Consider the following 13,569-nt stretch of genomic DNA (forward strand, 5'->3'; position numbering starts at 1 on the left):
TGGCGCTCCGCTATTCGGGTGATGCCAGTGCGCGTCACGATCCCCGTGTCATTAGCGAGAGATTCGCTCTACGCGCCCGCTTTCCTAGAGTTTGCGCTCTTTTGTTCCTGTCGTTATTCTTCGCCATCGTCTCGCTATTAGATCCCGCTGTTTGGCGAGTCCGCGGTACTTATCCCGTTTCTCTTCTAAAGGAGGACAAGTGAAAAGAGCCACTTGTATACTGACGGAAAGCGTTTCCCTGTCTGAGCGAGGCTCGCCTTTCTTGAGCGCGTAGGGAAACGTCACTTGGGGAGGGGGGTGCGACGCAGCGCTTACTACGCGCGCGTTCGCATCTGGTGCTCGTGGATGGCGTTTCGTGATCGTTGGAAAGAAGCTTAGTCATCATGTTGAGCGTTCGCACGACAAATTCAAGTTCGAACTTGGGATGTGTATAGCTCCGTCACTTGGATTGTTGCAATAAAATGCCCAACTGGCGGTCGCTTGTGTGCCTGCGTGGCGCGAAAGCTTTGCTTGCTGCTCCATCTTTATTCTATGAATGCCTTGAGCTAAGTCAACGTGGTATAGGCCATAGAGAACGCGAAGGAAAGAGCGCAACTTTGGCATAGAGCCGAGACTACAGGAACACAGCGCTGGCTAACAAATCTTTGTTACGTTTTGACATGTCTATATAGACGACACAAAAAATTGGTCGTTCGTCAGCGGTTTGTTTTGTCTCGAATTCTTCCTTTCGCTTTTCCCTGCATGTTCCAGATTGTGTACCAACTGGCGTCATGCTTAATTCTTGTAAGAACTGTGTATGGGCGTACACCAACTATGAAGCAAAGCTGCTATAAAAGTGCTATTGTTATGACTGGACTATTGCGAAATTAAGGCAATAACTCGGACGAAGCGAGCCCATTTCGGTGCACCTTCAACCCGGCCGCATATATCTTATGCAAAAAAAAAATAATAATATGGGGTTTTACGTGCCACAACCACGATCTGATTATGAGGCAAGCCGTAGTGGGGGACTCCGGAAATTTGGACCACCTGGGGTTCTTTAACGTGCACCTAAATCTAAGTACACGGGTGTTTTTGCATTTCGCCCCCATCAAAATGCGGCCGCCGTGGCCGGGATTCGATCCCGCGACCTCGTGCTCAGCAGCCCAACACCATAGCCACTGAGCAACCACGGCGGGTATATCTTACGTAACGATGGTTCGCAGACCAAAGCTTCTTTCTTTCCCTGTCTCTCTGCAGCGTAGAAGTACGAGTATATGTCACCGGATCGCTTTTCATATATACACGTGGTTTATTGGCTGCGTGGCTGACTTTATCCAGCGCTTCGTGTAGCGCCTAGTATTTTGCTTATAGCCTTACATTCTTTTCGTTTATGTGGTTCATCTTAAAGCTGTTTTTAACTAATGTTCGTTTTTTTTTCTTTGCAGGTAAGACATGCATCACAGTTTCACCTTTCTCTGGTTCAGACCCATTGTCGTTGCCAGGTAAGACATTTTGTGTTCGCGACGAGAGCCGCAGTGTACTTGAGAAATATAGTGGCAGATCGCAGAAAAAATCATATTGTGCTTGGCCTACCGCTATTGCATCTTCGATTGGCAGTTTCCTTGGGCTCGGGCAGCATTCAAAAGGTTGTGCAAAGCAATAGTTAGGTTTAGTTAGATTCAGAGGGAGATTTAGATATGGCGTGCTCAAGTAGCTTTGCGTACAAAAATCGCAAACTCCGCTGCGGGGAATTTGCGTTGTACTCTATCGCGTTCTATATTACGCCAGGCGGATTGTGACAATTTTTTGTAATGTGAAATTTTTCACAGCGAACAGCTCGCCTGTATGTGTTTGTGTTTGAGCATGTTAATGTCCTTCCCGGCTGATGTTGTTTTACCGTTATTATTAAGTTTAAAGCAAGCATGCCTATTTTGCCCACAGAAATATTGCTTGGGGGCGGAAGCATGTTACTCTGAATGTCTTCATTTGGATCCCAGGTAAATCTGTTTACCTATCCAGCTCGCTACCTCCATGGTTTGATTAAACGAATGTCTGCTTTCTTTCTTTCTATGGTTCAGGGTAATACACGTATTGAACAAGTATTATCGATCGGATGAAGAAAATGAGAAGGAGCAGGAGGTAAGGCAGGAATATAAACCAGACGCGTGTCCGACTTGCTATAGTCTTCGCGGGGGGAAGGAGATTAGGGGATGAAAAGAAAAAAAAAAGGAAAGAGAGGGAGGAAGGTACTATCAATGCGAACAGGTGCGGTTGCCCGTCACACCTACATTAGGTCAGTCGATTTATAAATCGTTGCAAATTCGCGCGTCGCTTTGTAGGCCTGCCACGCGTAGGGCCATGATCCAAGGATCTCTCTGAAAATGGTCTATTATCTAGTCGCTTTAACTCACTCCGAAGAAAGACGCATTCGATATGTCATGATCACGCAAACAAAACGTGCGTTGGATCGGGCGAGGTTGTCAGAATTTATATGAATGCACTACTACCCGCAACGTGTATCGCATCGTCATTATGACTTGTGCTCTAATTTCTCGACACATTTTGTGCCGCTGTCCTTGTATATGAGACTCTTCAAGCGGCGCCCCAAGACATGAAAAAGCAAAGCAAGAACTGTGAGAACACAAATGAAAAACATTTGTTCTCTTCGTGTTTTCGTTTTATTATTTATTAATTTTTGGGGGGCAACTGGAGAGTGTCCCGTTCCTCGGCGACGCAAGAGGGTCTCTCTGCGAAGCCTCGTATGCCTGGGATGTCCCGCCGCGCGCAGTGTTTCACATCGCTTCGGCCGCATCGCGTGATCCATCAGCTGCTTTCGGCGCGCCTTTAATTTGCAACCCACCCGCCTGCCCTTTTCGTTTTTCTTTTTTCTTTTTTCTTCGACGTATCGCGCTCACGCTCTTCCGTTCGCGTAGTTCATCAATTCTCGGCGCGGAGTGTCGGCGCCGCTGGCGACGCGCGTAACGGGTCCTAATTGGTCATGAAGAATGACTCCACGCGGCCGCTCTTGCTCTTGTTTCGTTTACCCTCCCCCTCCATTCACACTCGCTCCCATTTACTCCTCCTCTCAGACCAGTGACCGTGAGAAACGAGGGGAAAAAGAAATGTATAAACATTGTGTATATACGCATAAGCGACATTCTTATCGATGCCTTGCGCGGCGTGCACGTACTGACGTCGCCTTCTCTCTATCTCTTTTTTAATTTTTATTTCATTTTTTTTTACCTCTTCCGCGTCCGGGAGGTGATAGCGATCCTCGCACGTGAAGGGCCGCGTTGTTACGTGTACCCGACCTTATTGCATGCCTTGCCGCTTTTAGCGCTGGTTTCAGGGGCCGAATTTACGAACCTTGTCGTTTGTAAATACTCTTTGTCATTTGCCAGGCGCTTTTTCTGATAACATGCCCAGTATCAGGAGTGCCTGAATTTCTTATGAACAATTCTAGGGTACGAGCTTTTGTGGATACGCGCCCTGGTGTTTGAAAGATGTCATTGTGTGTTCCAAAATATTTACTGGCGTTTCTGGTTTAGTTTTGCAGCTTTATTGATGTTATTTGTTGCACCTTATAGAGGTATTTTGCCGGGAATGTTGTGACTTCTTTGGCCCCACACGGTATCACGGGAGTAGGGGTCGGAAAGTCACGGCCAATAACAGTGCTTCGCGTAAACTGAAGTCTGCAGAACCAAGGCCGGACGCGCTAATGCTGGGTGTCGTTTCAAGAGTGCTGCTGCCGGAGACAGAAATTGAATAACTTCGATCATTCTTTCGGAACTTATCATGGCGTAGCATGTGATACTACTGATTTCGTAATAGCGAATTGTGGGCCTTTTTGAAACTTTAATGGTCAGGTTTGTACTCGCGCACTATCAAATAATACCATGTACCGTACACAACAAGTATCCAGTAAATATCGTCCGATTCTTCCAGATAGCGTACGAAACGTATGCGATAATACGAATAAGCAGGAATGGACTGTCGGGCTATTCGATTCATGATAAAAAAATTACGGGGTTTTACGTGCCAAAACCACCATCCGATTATGAGGCACGCCGTGGAGGGCGACTCTGGAATAATTTGGACCACCTGGAGTTCTTTAGCGTGCACCTAAATTTAAGTACACGGGTGTTGTCGCATTTTGCGCCCAACGAAATGCGGCCGCCGAGGCCGGGATTTTTGATCCCGCGACCTTGTGCATATAGCAGCCCAACACCACAGCCACTAAGCAACCGTGGCGGGTGATTCATGATCAATAACTAGGAGCGCGAGAAAACTGGAAGGGAAGGAGGAACTGACTAACGAATATAATGTTTGGGTGTGGAGCGCACGAGAACACCTACCTTGTGGCTTCTAAGCAACGAAATAGCACCGGGTGATTATTTCTGAATGACACAAAGGTAACCACTTTAATGACCTACACTGACCTCATCAGTGGACATGGTTTACCCTGTGTGGTTCGTCACAATTCCTGTGCCGACACGCTCCTGAATTTATATAGGACGTATAGGTTCCGTAGCGTGTTTATCTGGACGCTGTTCGTGTTCACCGGAGTGACGCTGCAGAGGCGCACAGCCATGGACATTTCGGCATCCAGCCCGGATATGGCCTATGAAGAACCACTGATCGCTGCGTCACATCCGCGCAGCTGTTTATTGCTGTTCCGGCAACAAGCTAGCGGTACTTCTGTTAAACTGTTACTGCAAGCTGCAGCGCACCCGCCTATACGGAGGCCGTGCTGCGCCCAACTCCAACAAATATCGAAAGCTGCGCGCGGTGTCGTTGGATCGTGCGCTGCCCTTTCTCCGAAGCCGCTCGGCGGGGAGGGAGGCCGCGCGGCGTCCTTTTTAAAACGCAGGGCGCGTCGACTGTTGGCAGAAACAATCGTCGCCAAAGCAAAGCCATCGACAACGTAATTGTCATGTCAAATCGGCGCTGTCGACAGGCTGTCTGGGAAAGGGAGGGACCCAATGTCGGGGAACGATGGGGAGCGGACTCAAGAAAGGTTACGTCCGCCGCCTTATGGTATATATATTTTGCTTCTTATTTATTTCTGTAGTCTTCCAGATTGCGGTCGAAAAGGCACGACTGCTCTGTTCGTGCTTTTGTTCTTTGTTGTTGAAAGTTGTGAAGCATTTTTGCTGAGGTCGTCCGGATTTTTCAATGAGGCCGGCGCAATATGGCGTGTTGGCTTTCTGCGCGGATTATCAGGCATGTTACCTGCTTGCATTTCCCTTACGCTGCTCGCCCCTTTTGGTTGTTTCGCCTCTTATACTTCTATATACTTCTATTTCTTTATCACCTATTATTCATGCACTTTACGAAACATGCTCTCCAGCGCTTGTGTCCTGGCGATTTTGCGTGCTCGGTTAGAAAACTCTATAGTTCCGTGAATACGCTCACTTTCTGAGAAGTCGCCTTTTTTCAAAGCGGGTGTCAGTATTTTTGCCATAGCTGAAGTTACGATATTTTCCCAGAACCAAGGTTTACGAAATCGTTCGTGCGCAAGTATTGTATTGTAAGTGCGTATGCATCTTCAACTTGACATGGAACGAGATGACAGGTAAGGCATCGGCCTAGTGAAATGGGCATTGTGAATCAATTGTTGGCGCCTTCCATCAGAATTCCTTTCTCGCGTTATGGTCGTGGAGTTAGCGAGATGTGCTTTGGTGGCGCTGCTGTTTTCTTAGTGAGAGGCTCGGAATGTGCACAGGCCACACTTCTTTGTGTTGCTTGATACAAAACCATGAGCTACGACGACCGCCGTGGTCTTCCAGCTCGCACAAATAAGTCACGTGATTATTTTGCAAATCTGTGTGCGGCGGTATACAGCTTGCGATACACCCGACCGTTAAGTGGTCATACTTAGTTAAGTGCTGTCTTATGTAACCCTTACGTCGTAAGCTCTGGGCCAACTTTGAATGTCGAGAAGACTGTGATGATGTATTCCTCCCGCGTTTGAATGAATAGTGATATCGTGGGACAGAACGTCCGCTTAATCCTTTGCACCGACTTCCGTTAATCTGTTTTTTTTTTTTTTTTTTTTTTTGATCGTGCAGTCAGGCGTGTTTCTGTATATTAGTCGTTGCCGCGAAGTACGGTATAGCTGATCGGCAGGAGCGTGAGGTGTTATCTAGACGGCTTTCGCTGAACGCCGGTCGGAGGTGCGTGAAACATTTGCTTTCAACAAAACTTAATGGTTCAAGTGCCATGACGAGCGCAAATTTGGGCACCATTAATTGAGCACCGTTTGAGCGGCATTCTTGAATTTCTGAGTGCCAGTACTCTGGTGGCTTGCATAACCCTGCTCCTTTTTGTTTCCGAGTTTAATGTCACGCGCAGCCTGTTTTTTTTTTCTTTTTTTTTTTAATGCAGTACATATTATCAGGGCAAGCGAAACAGCTATTCTTTTTCTGGCCAAATTCACAAAGCTTTTCGTTCGTCGCCTTCAATAGTAATATGCCTGTCATCACAATCGGCTAGCTCATGCTCTTCAGGGCAGCTCTGCCGTAAGTACTGTTTCGTGAATAAGTCCCCTGTTCTGGGGTATCACGAACGTAAAACCGCCATGAAACTGCTGCATACAAAAATACACGGTTGCCAGGGGACTGTAATCGCCAGGAAATAACGAATATCTGCGCTATAATAGATCCAGAGGTTGCGACCGCTGCTTTTGAAGTAGCGGGTCGCACGTGCCATTGCTTTAGGGGGAGAAAAAATGGTCTGCCGCGCCACTAAGGCTTTCTAGGAAACATTGACGACATCTAGCACTGTGCGTACGTGATGGGTCGCGACTGAGGCAGCGCCTCATTGCGACCTCATCGCGAGTGCGCGCTCCTCACTTATATATAGCACTCTGCGGCGGCTCCGGCGGCATCTCTTTCTTGTTGTTCCGCCGCCGGGTGCGAGACGCAGGGTCGAGCGTGATCTCGGCGCTCACAATGAGCCTGCGTCGCTGTTGCACGGCGTTGTGGGCGCGAGCGGCCCTGCCAGGCATATAGGCGCAGAAGGCCGGCCGTGGACGGCCATATCCGCTGATCGATGCGGCCGCCAGGGAAGCTCGGCCGGCCGGATTGAAATGAGGGGGTGGGGGGGAGGCGGACGGGGTCCGGCAAGACGCAAGCGGGGAATTGATTAGACTCGGCGCGGAGGATGCGGATCACGTAGCGCGCCAAAGTTAGTTAAAACCCTGGAGGCCCGGGGAGGAGCGCGGCACAGCGCCCGCGCGTCAGCACTGCAGGGACGCTTTCGCCGCCACCCTGCACTCTATGTACCGAGGGGTCCCGGTCCCCTGTTTTTCTACTTGTCGACCTCGGTTCCCGAATAATAATAATAATAATAATAATAATAATAATAATAATAATAATAATAATAATAATAATAATAATAATAATAATAATAATAATAATAATAATATACAAGAAGAAGAAGAAGTACTGAATATCTCACTGACATCGATTACGTCGATCCTCATTTTTGTTTTCTTGATGTCGTCGTCATGCGTCCGTTTTTTTATTGTATGTGTTTCTACGCACACTGGAATTTTCACCAATATGTTAAAGTTTCCGTATTGTTAAGGACCTCGTACTTGTCCATTCCTCTTACCCACCCGATTCATGGCCAATCCCCCATTCCGGGCATTTGCCGCGGACTTTCTTGGCCACAACAATAGCGCCAACAACAAGCGGGCGTCGTGTCTAGCGCAAATCCTGAATGTTGTTGTTGTTGTTGTTGTTGTTTCAAACGTTTATTAAGCAAAAAAAGAAACCAGAGGCTTCTTGCCAATGTATCAGGCCTCTTGGTAAGAGCGAAGGGAGAAGGGTTATGGTGGTTTATGGGACGGGAATGACAGGCAAGAAAATAATAGGGTGAGAGATAAAACGTGAAAGAGCGTCCCATACTGATTTTACTAGTTGAAGTGGATTTGGCGGAATTAGGAGGTCCTTAAACGACTGTCAAACGGCCGTCTGGCAGGGGAAAGGTTAGCAAGAATCATGAGTTGACTCAGGCGGACTTTCTGGGTGCGTGAATATATTTGGGAAGTAGAGTATGATTAACTAGACAAACTAAACGCTCTTTGCGTTGGCTCTTAATAGCTGTCCGGTGCTCATCTGGGTCGTATTCGGAGTCTGAACTGGTCCAGTTGGTTTGAAGCATGGTAGCAAGTTTGATCACGTGCCGCCAGGTGGGCCTTTTAATTTCCTGGGATTACAGCAGGGCCGGGTACTCGTGAGATGGTGACATTGACGTTGTGGTAGCGAAGCAGAGTGGCCTTTTGAGTTGTTGAATTTTCTGGATCCTCTAGCGGTGTGATTGGGGATATCGGCGCTCCAGGAAAGCCTCTTGACTGTCGGTGTGAATGCGTATATGTGTTTGTAACATGAGAAAATAGACATGGTGACGTCTGACGGCGACTTCTGATGGTGACGTGTGGTGGGAATAGGCATATCTTACGAGAGTCGAGTGAAAAGCATTATGTTACGTGCAGAGCACCTCGCCGCAGGGAATGCTTCGCTTAAAAAATATACTTCTACAGATGATCAGGCTGAGGCCCACGGTATTCTGGATTAGGGACGCCGCCCACCTCGGACTATTCCACCGTCACCTCATTTCAACAAATAAAGTTTATTCCTCCTCCCCGTCTACAGATGATCAATAATGATAGCGATAACACATAAGAAGTTGCAGCTTCCCATCATGAAGAAAATAGCGTAATTTTGAAAAATTAATAATAATATATTACTAATACTGATAAAAACAAAATATATGACATCATACATATTGTTTTTTTTTTTTATTAGCGAGTGGCTGCAATAAATATTCTTGTTAGCTTGTCCAATCTAGATTCATTTATACTTAACTTTTAGATTGGCGCAGTGTTCGTATTTTTTCATTATCAGCGGTTGTCTGTTCTGTAGTGACGTAAAAGTTCGTTGTACAGTTTGTTGGGCTATTATTAGGTTTTAGAGCACGTACATGGATTTATAAATGATAACACGCAAACCTTCTTTTTTAAGCCAACGTGTGTGACTGTCACATTGATCACTCCGCAGGGGTGCAACTCTCGGAATTTTCCCCCATGTAGACCTCGTTCTTGGCTAGTAACACCGCAGGTTCTGAACGTCCGCTGTAGGAATGCTGTACACGTTGGACTGCTCATTGAGTGTTCAGGTATTATAGGACCCGAGGCCCAGGTTGACGCAAGGTGTAAGAGCCGCCGAAAAGGTACTTCCTGAGCTGGGTAAGATTACTAGGAAGGGAGGAGGCACACGGAAGGACTTGGCGTTACAGCAAAGTTGTTGTCCGCAGGCATGCATAAAACCTTCCTGTTATTTAACCGCCTGAAACACCCCTTGTTAGTGCGCAGCATGTGACCGTAACTCAGATCAAACAGCCCAAGGACGCATAGATACGTTTGAATTCCAAAATAAGCGTTGGCCACTGTCACCTTGTATGTGCAGGAAGTCGGGAACCACAACTGCTTGTTCGGCACACACCGGGAAGTGTTGACCATGCGTTGTTTTCCTGCTTTTTTACATAAGTGGCCGTTGTATAGGCGCATCCAGCTGCAACCGCGGCGTTGGCACCGCTGGGGATCGGAGTAATTCCGCGGATGAATCGGCGATTATCGTCATACTGCAATCGCAACAGTCGCAGTATTACGTAAAGAAAATGCCAGTAAATGACTGGCAAAGATCGAAAACGAGAAAAAGAATTAAATAAAGAAATTGAAACAAGCATTATATCAAGCACGCGAATTCCCAGTATGAAAATAAGGGAAAACAGCTGAGGAAGAATTCTTGCACGTGTAGTTCATTTGTCACGTCTTCCCATGCCCGTGAATTCCTCCGTTGGTGGAAGCTACATGTGGCTCAGTTTCTCGGCCACTGTCGAAGCCGTACTTCTACGGTGATGGTGACTGGTGGTGGTGGTGCATATGAGATGGCGTGGAAAGAGTGGTGGCCTGTGAGACGGACGGCGCCGTCCTGGTATTTATGTCTACGCGGCTGTCCTTGCGTGCGCGCTGTCGTTTCTATGCGGCTTCTGCGTTTCCCGCAGGGCAGTGGTATCGTCGTCGGCCGGCCCGAAAGTGGCTCTCATTGGTCATCGGTCCCTGATTAGCCTTTGTGAGCGTTGCGCAAGGGGTGGGGCAGCCGCCACACTCAAGGGCCGGTCCTGCAGTCCTGTACCCCTCGGTCTTGCGCCCGTTCACCGTTGGGTAAAGCGGGGCGGCTCTCGCGGTCACTGCCGACCGCTACCGGACCCGAAGGTCGCACCCCTTGCGAAGGTTACACGCTTTGAACGGCTTGGGATTAACGCCTGTGCCGCCGCCAAGGCGCCGGCGGTCGTGGAAGGCGGTTGCTAATGCGTCCCTCGGTGCGATTTGAGGTGGCGCAGGAGCGGCCGGCGCTACTTATTCTCAACGCTGGGTATTTGATTATGGCCCCTAACCGGTCTCGCTGCGATATCGGCGTGGCAAAGTGCCGTATACGCCGGCGAGCTGCAAATGTGCTTCGGTAAAAAAGCCTGTACGTTCCTCAGCTAACCTGCGCGTTGGAATTTGTCGATCGCCCTAATCTATGCTGCTCGAGATTGTATGGTGAATTGATTTATGATTCCGAGTTTGCCGGTGCCGTGGTACTCGATGCAAATTATCATGCCCATATGGAGGCAGTGGAGGCTCTGTGGGCACGTTGCTGTTGGGGGAAGAGGGCCATCGTATTGGATATAGACTTCCTTTCCTTGCATCGCTTGCCTGTTGGCAGTAATGAAGTGCTCGGTGAGATATCTGGGCAGTCCCGACAGTTTATTGTACGTGTTGCTAGATAAATCACATGCACGCTGATTATTCTGAGCGTGAAATCGGAAATTGATCTGAATGGTCCGACCTTAATCCCGACAGAAACGAGGAGTTGCGTGGCCTCTGCCTGAAGCATTGCTGGTTTCAGAGCAGCCAGTATTCTCATTATCTTGTTATATTACCGTCCTATACTGCGAAAATTATTGCCTTATTTCGCAACAGGTGAACTCTGTATTGAAGCTTGCGCAACTAGTTGGCCGACCAGTTTTTGCTTCGTTATGCTTGGCTGCTCGGGTGTGGTATCGAGCATTATCGATATTCCGGTCATATTAAAGCGTATACTGCTGTGGTGTCTGTGATCTTTAGAGTTCTTCCTTGAGTGACTTCTTACAATACGCCTTCTTTTGGCCGCTGAAATGCCATACAGGTAAGCAAGCTCTTTACAAGGAGTCTTGGTGTCCTTGTTTAGGTGACCTTGCATGTGTACGTTTGCGTCTCTCTTGTGAAGAAGTTAAAAGCCCCGGTGGCCAGCCGCATACGATAGTCGATCGTGGTTCACCTTTTGTTGCAACTTGTGACCACAGCATGCGACTTTACGGCGTGCGTGTTGACGTCTTGACACTGGGTAATGTGTCGCAGCCGCGCCCCCTTGACTGGGCGTAAACTGTTTCCAAACTTTTGCTTTAGTCTATAGATGCGTCCTTGAACTGAAAACAAACTAAGTATATGCACCGTTGTAGATAAACAAAATACAAAGACTTTCGAGATTTTAGCATTCACCGTTTTGTCGCCCTTCAACGCTTGTTCTTGTCCTTTTGACTTTAATTGCCGTGGTCTTCTTGTACACCTGTTGACTTTCTCGTTCTTGGAGCTGCTTTTATGCTTACCGTCTCGCTCATGGTATTTCTTTTTATGCAGCACCGCTTAACGCCTGTCACAGGTGCATTCCTAACAAGCAACTGTCGCTGCCGCAACGCTGGCGAATATTTTGTATCGTTGTCGTCGCTTAAGCAGGCATCCTTTCGAACGCACTCGAACTGTCTCAGAAAGGCTCAGTTTAGCTAGCGGCACTTTTGAATTTGTTCACCTAACTCAACGATGACAATCATTGCAATTTCTTAGTATACGCCTCCTTCAGTCTGTATAGAGAAGTTTATAACCCGTGGTCAAAAGTTTAGACTGAGTAACTTGTGGAGAAGTTCTTTCAAGAGAGGTAGGATCAGACAGAAAAATAATTAATACAAGGCTTATTAGTTGGCGCGCATCATTGATTCAAATGTCGCCGGCCGATCTTTTCGTTGCTTGATTGATAGTCTGGAATATCTGCGATCATTTTGTTTTTGTTGTTATTGTTGTTTTCGTTGTTTTTTTTTTTTTTTTTTTTTGTCTGCACGCTTCCGTTAATTACGGACACCAGGGGAAGTCGTCTATAAGCGAATGAAGTAGCTAACGCCTAGACGGTCAAAGAAGGTACCTCGATTGGCGCCCATGTTTCGTCGATGTAGCGGGACTCGAGTGATGCACGAAAGTGATGCCAACAGGAAGAAACGTCGAGCGTGTATACGTATATATACGAACTCCAGAAGGGCGACGTAGGACATGGAAGTAGACGTGGAGGGTCGATGGGTATAGGAAAGACAAGATTGTGACAGGGCCAGGACCCGAGCCTAATGCGCGGCATGTATTCCTGTCAGTTGCCCCGTCCCACTCCCGACTGCCAATCGAATGCCATGGAAGACTTGGGGCTGCCGATCAAAACACAGAGTCAAGGCGCGGCTTCGACCGCACGTCCACCATCGGCACAGCAGCCCTTACATTCTACGTGGTTTGGACGTGCCGCTATGTAATGGCGCGCGTCATTGTCCGGCTTTTTCCTCATTTTTTCTACGTTTTTTTGCGCTCCGCATGAGGACCTTTGTTCGAACTTGGCTCATATTATTCCGCTTCGGGCACTGTCCCCATGGCGATGGTCTTCTTGTTTTCTATACTATACTCTCGAAGGGCGGTATTCGCGAGTGGCATCAGCGTATGCCTCGCGCGTCACAGCGTTGTCGGTGTCCCAATTGGAATTCGAGTGTGTCTCTCTCGGAGTTCAGCCCGCGGACTCGAGAGAGCGTAGAGGCGCGCGCTCGCGCGCGCATTCAGTCCCGGTTTGGCACGGGAAGTAGCCATTGCTGTCCGGCAGATGGCCATCATAGCACCCTCCACCCCCTCTTGGTGTAGTTGCACAACAGTCCTCCCCCCTCCTTCCTCCCTCCTCTTTCTTTCCATTGCCTTTGCCTGGACCAGCCGTGCCGCAGCGTTTTCTGTTCTCTCCGAAGGCGCTGTTGGTCTGTCTATCATTCCATCCCTGCGGGCGAAGCAGCGGCGTGCTTTCATGCAGCCAACTGACGCTCCCCCCTCCTTCTCCTCCTCCATCGTCATCCCAGGGCCCCCGCTGAATCCCCAACGTCCCAGCGCGGCGTTCCATGCCGCTGCTGCGTTCGCTCGCGGCAGCGAATACCGCTGCTACTATAGAAGCAATGCTAAGAAAAAAAAAGAAAAAGAAAACGGAGGACGTCCAGCAGAAATTCGAATTGGAAATGGACACCGTCCATGGCGATAGACGTCTGCGCCGCCAAGTAATGCAGCACAAAATGTGCAGCGGGCGAGTGTGAGAAACGGTAGGCAAGAGAAAAGAAAGAAAGAAAGAAAATGTCGCAATAGAGAGAGAGGCAAAACAAGAGGAGCCGAACGTTGAAGAGAGGTTACCATGGGACGTAATATAAATCGAA

At 48.3% G+C, this 13,569-nt stretch overlaps 1 protein-coding gene across 2 annotated transcripts in view; it reads left to right on the plus strand.

Moving 5' to 3' along the window:
• Positions 1-13,569, plus strand: part of LOC119456153 (POU domain protein 2) — a 649,805-nt gene that overhangs the window by 294,009 nt on the left and 342,227 nt on the right. The window lies entirely within an intron of this gene.

The sequence above is a fragment of the Dermacentor silvarum genome, chromosome 6 (genome assembly GCF_013339745.2).
Source record: "Dermacentor silvarum isolate Dsil-2018 chromosome 6, BIME_Dsil_1.4, whole genome shotgun sequence".
Classification (NCBI taxonomy): Eukaryota; Metazoa; Arthropoda; class Arachnida; order Ixodida; family Ixodidae; genus Dermacentor; species Dermacentor silvarum.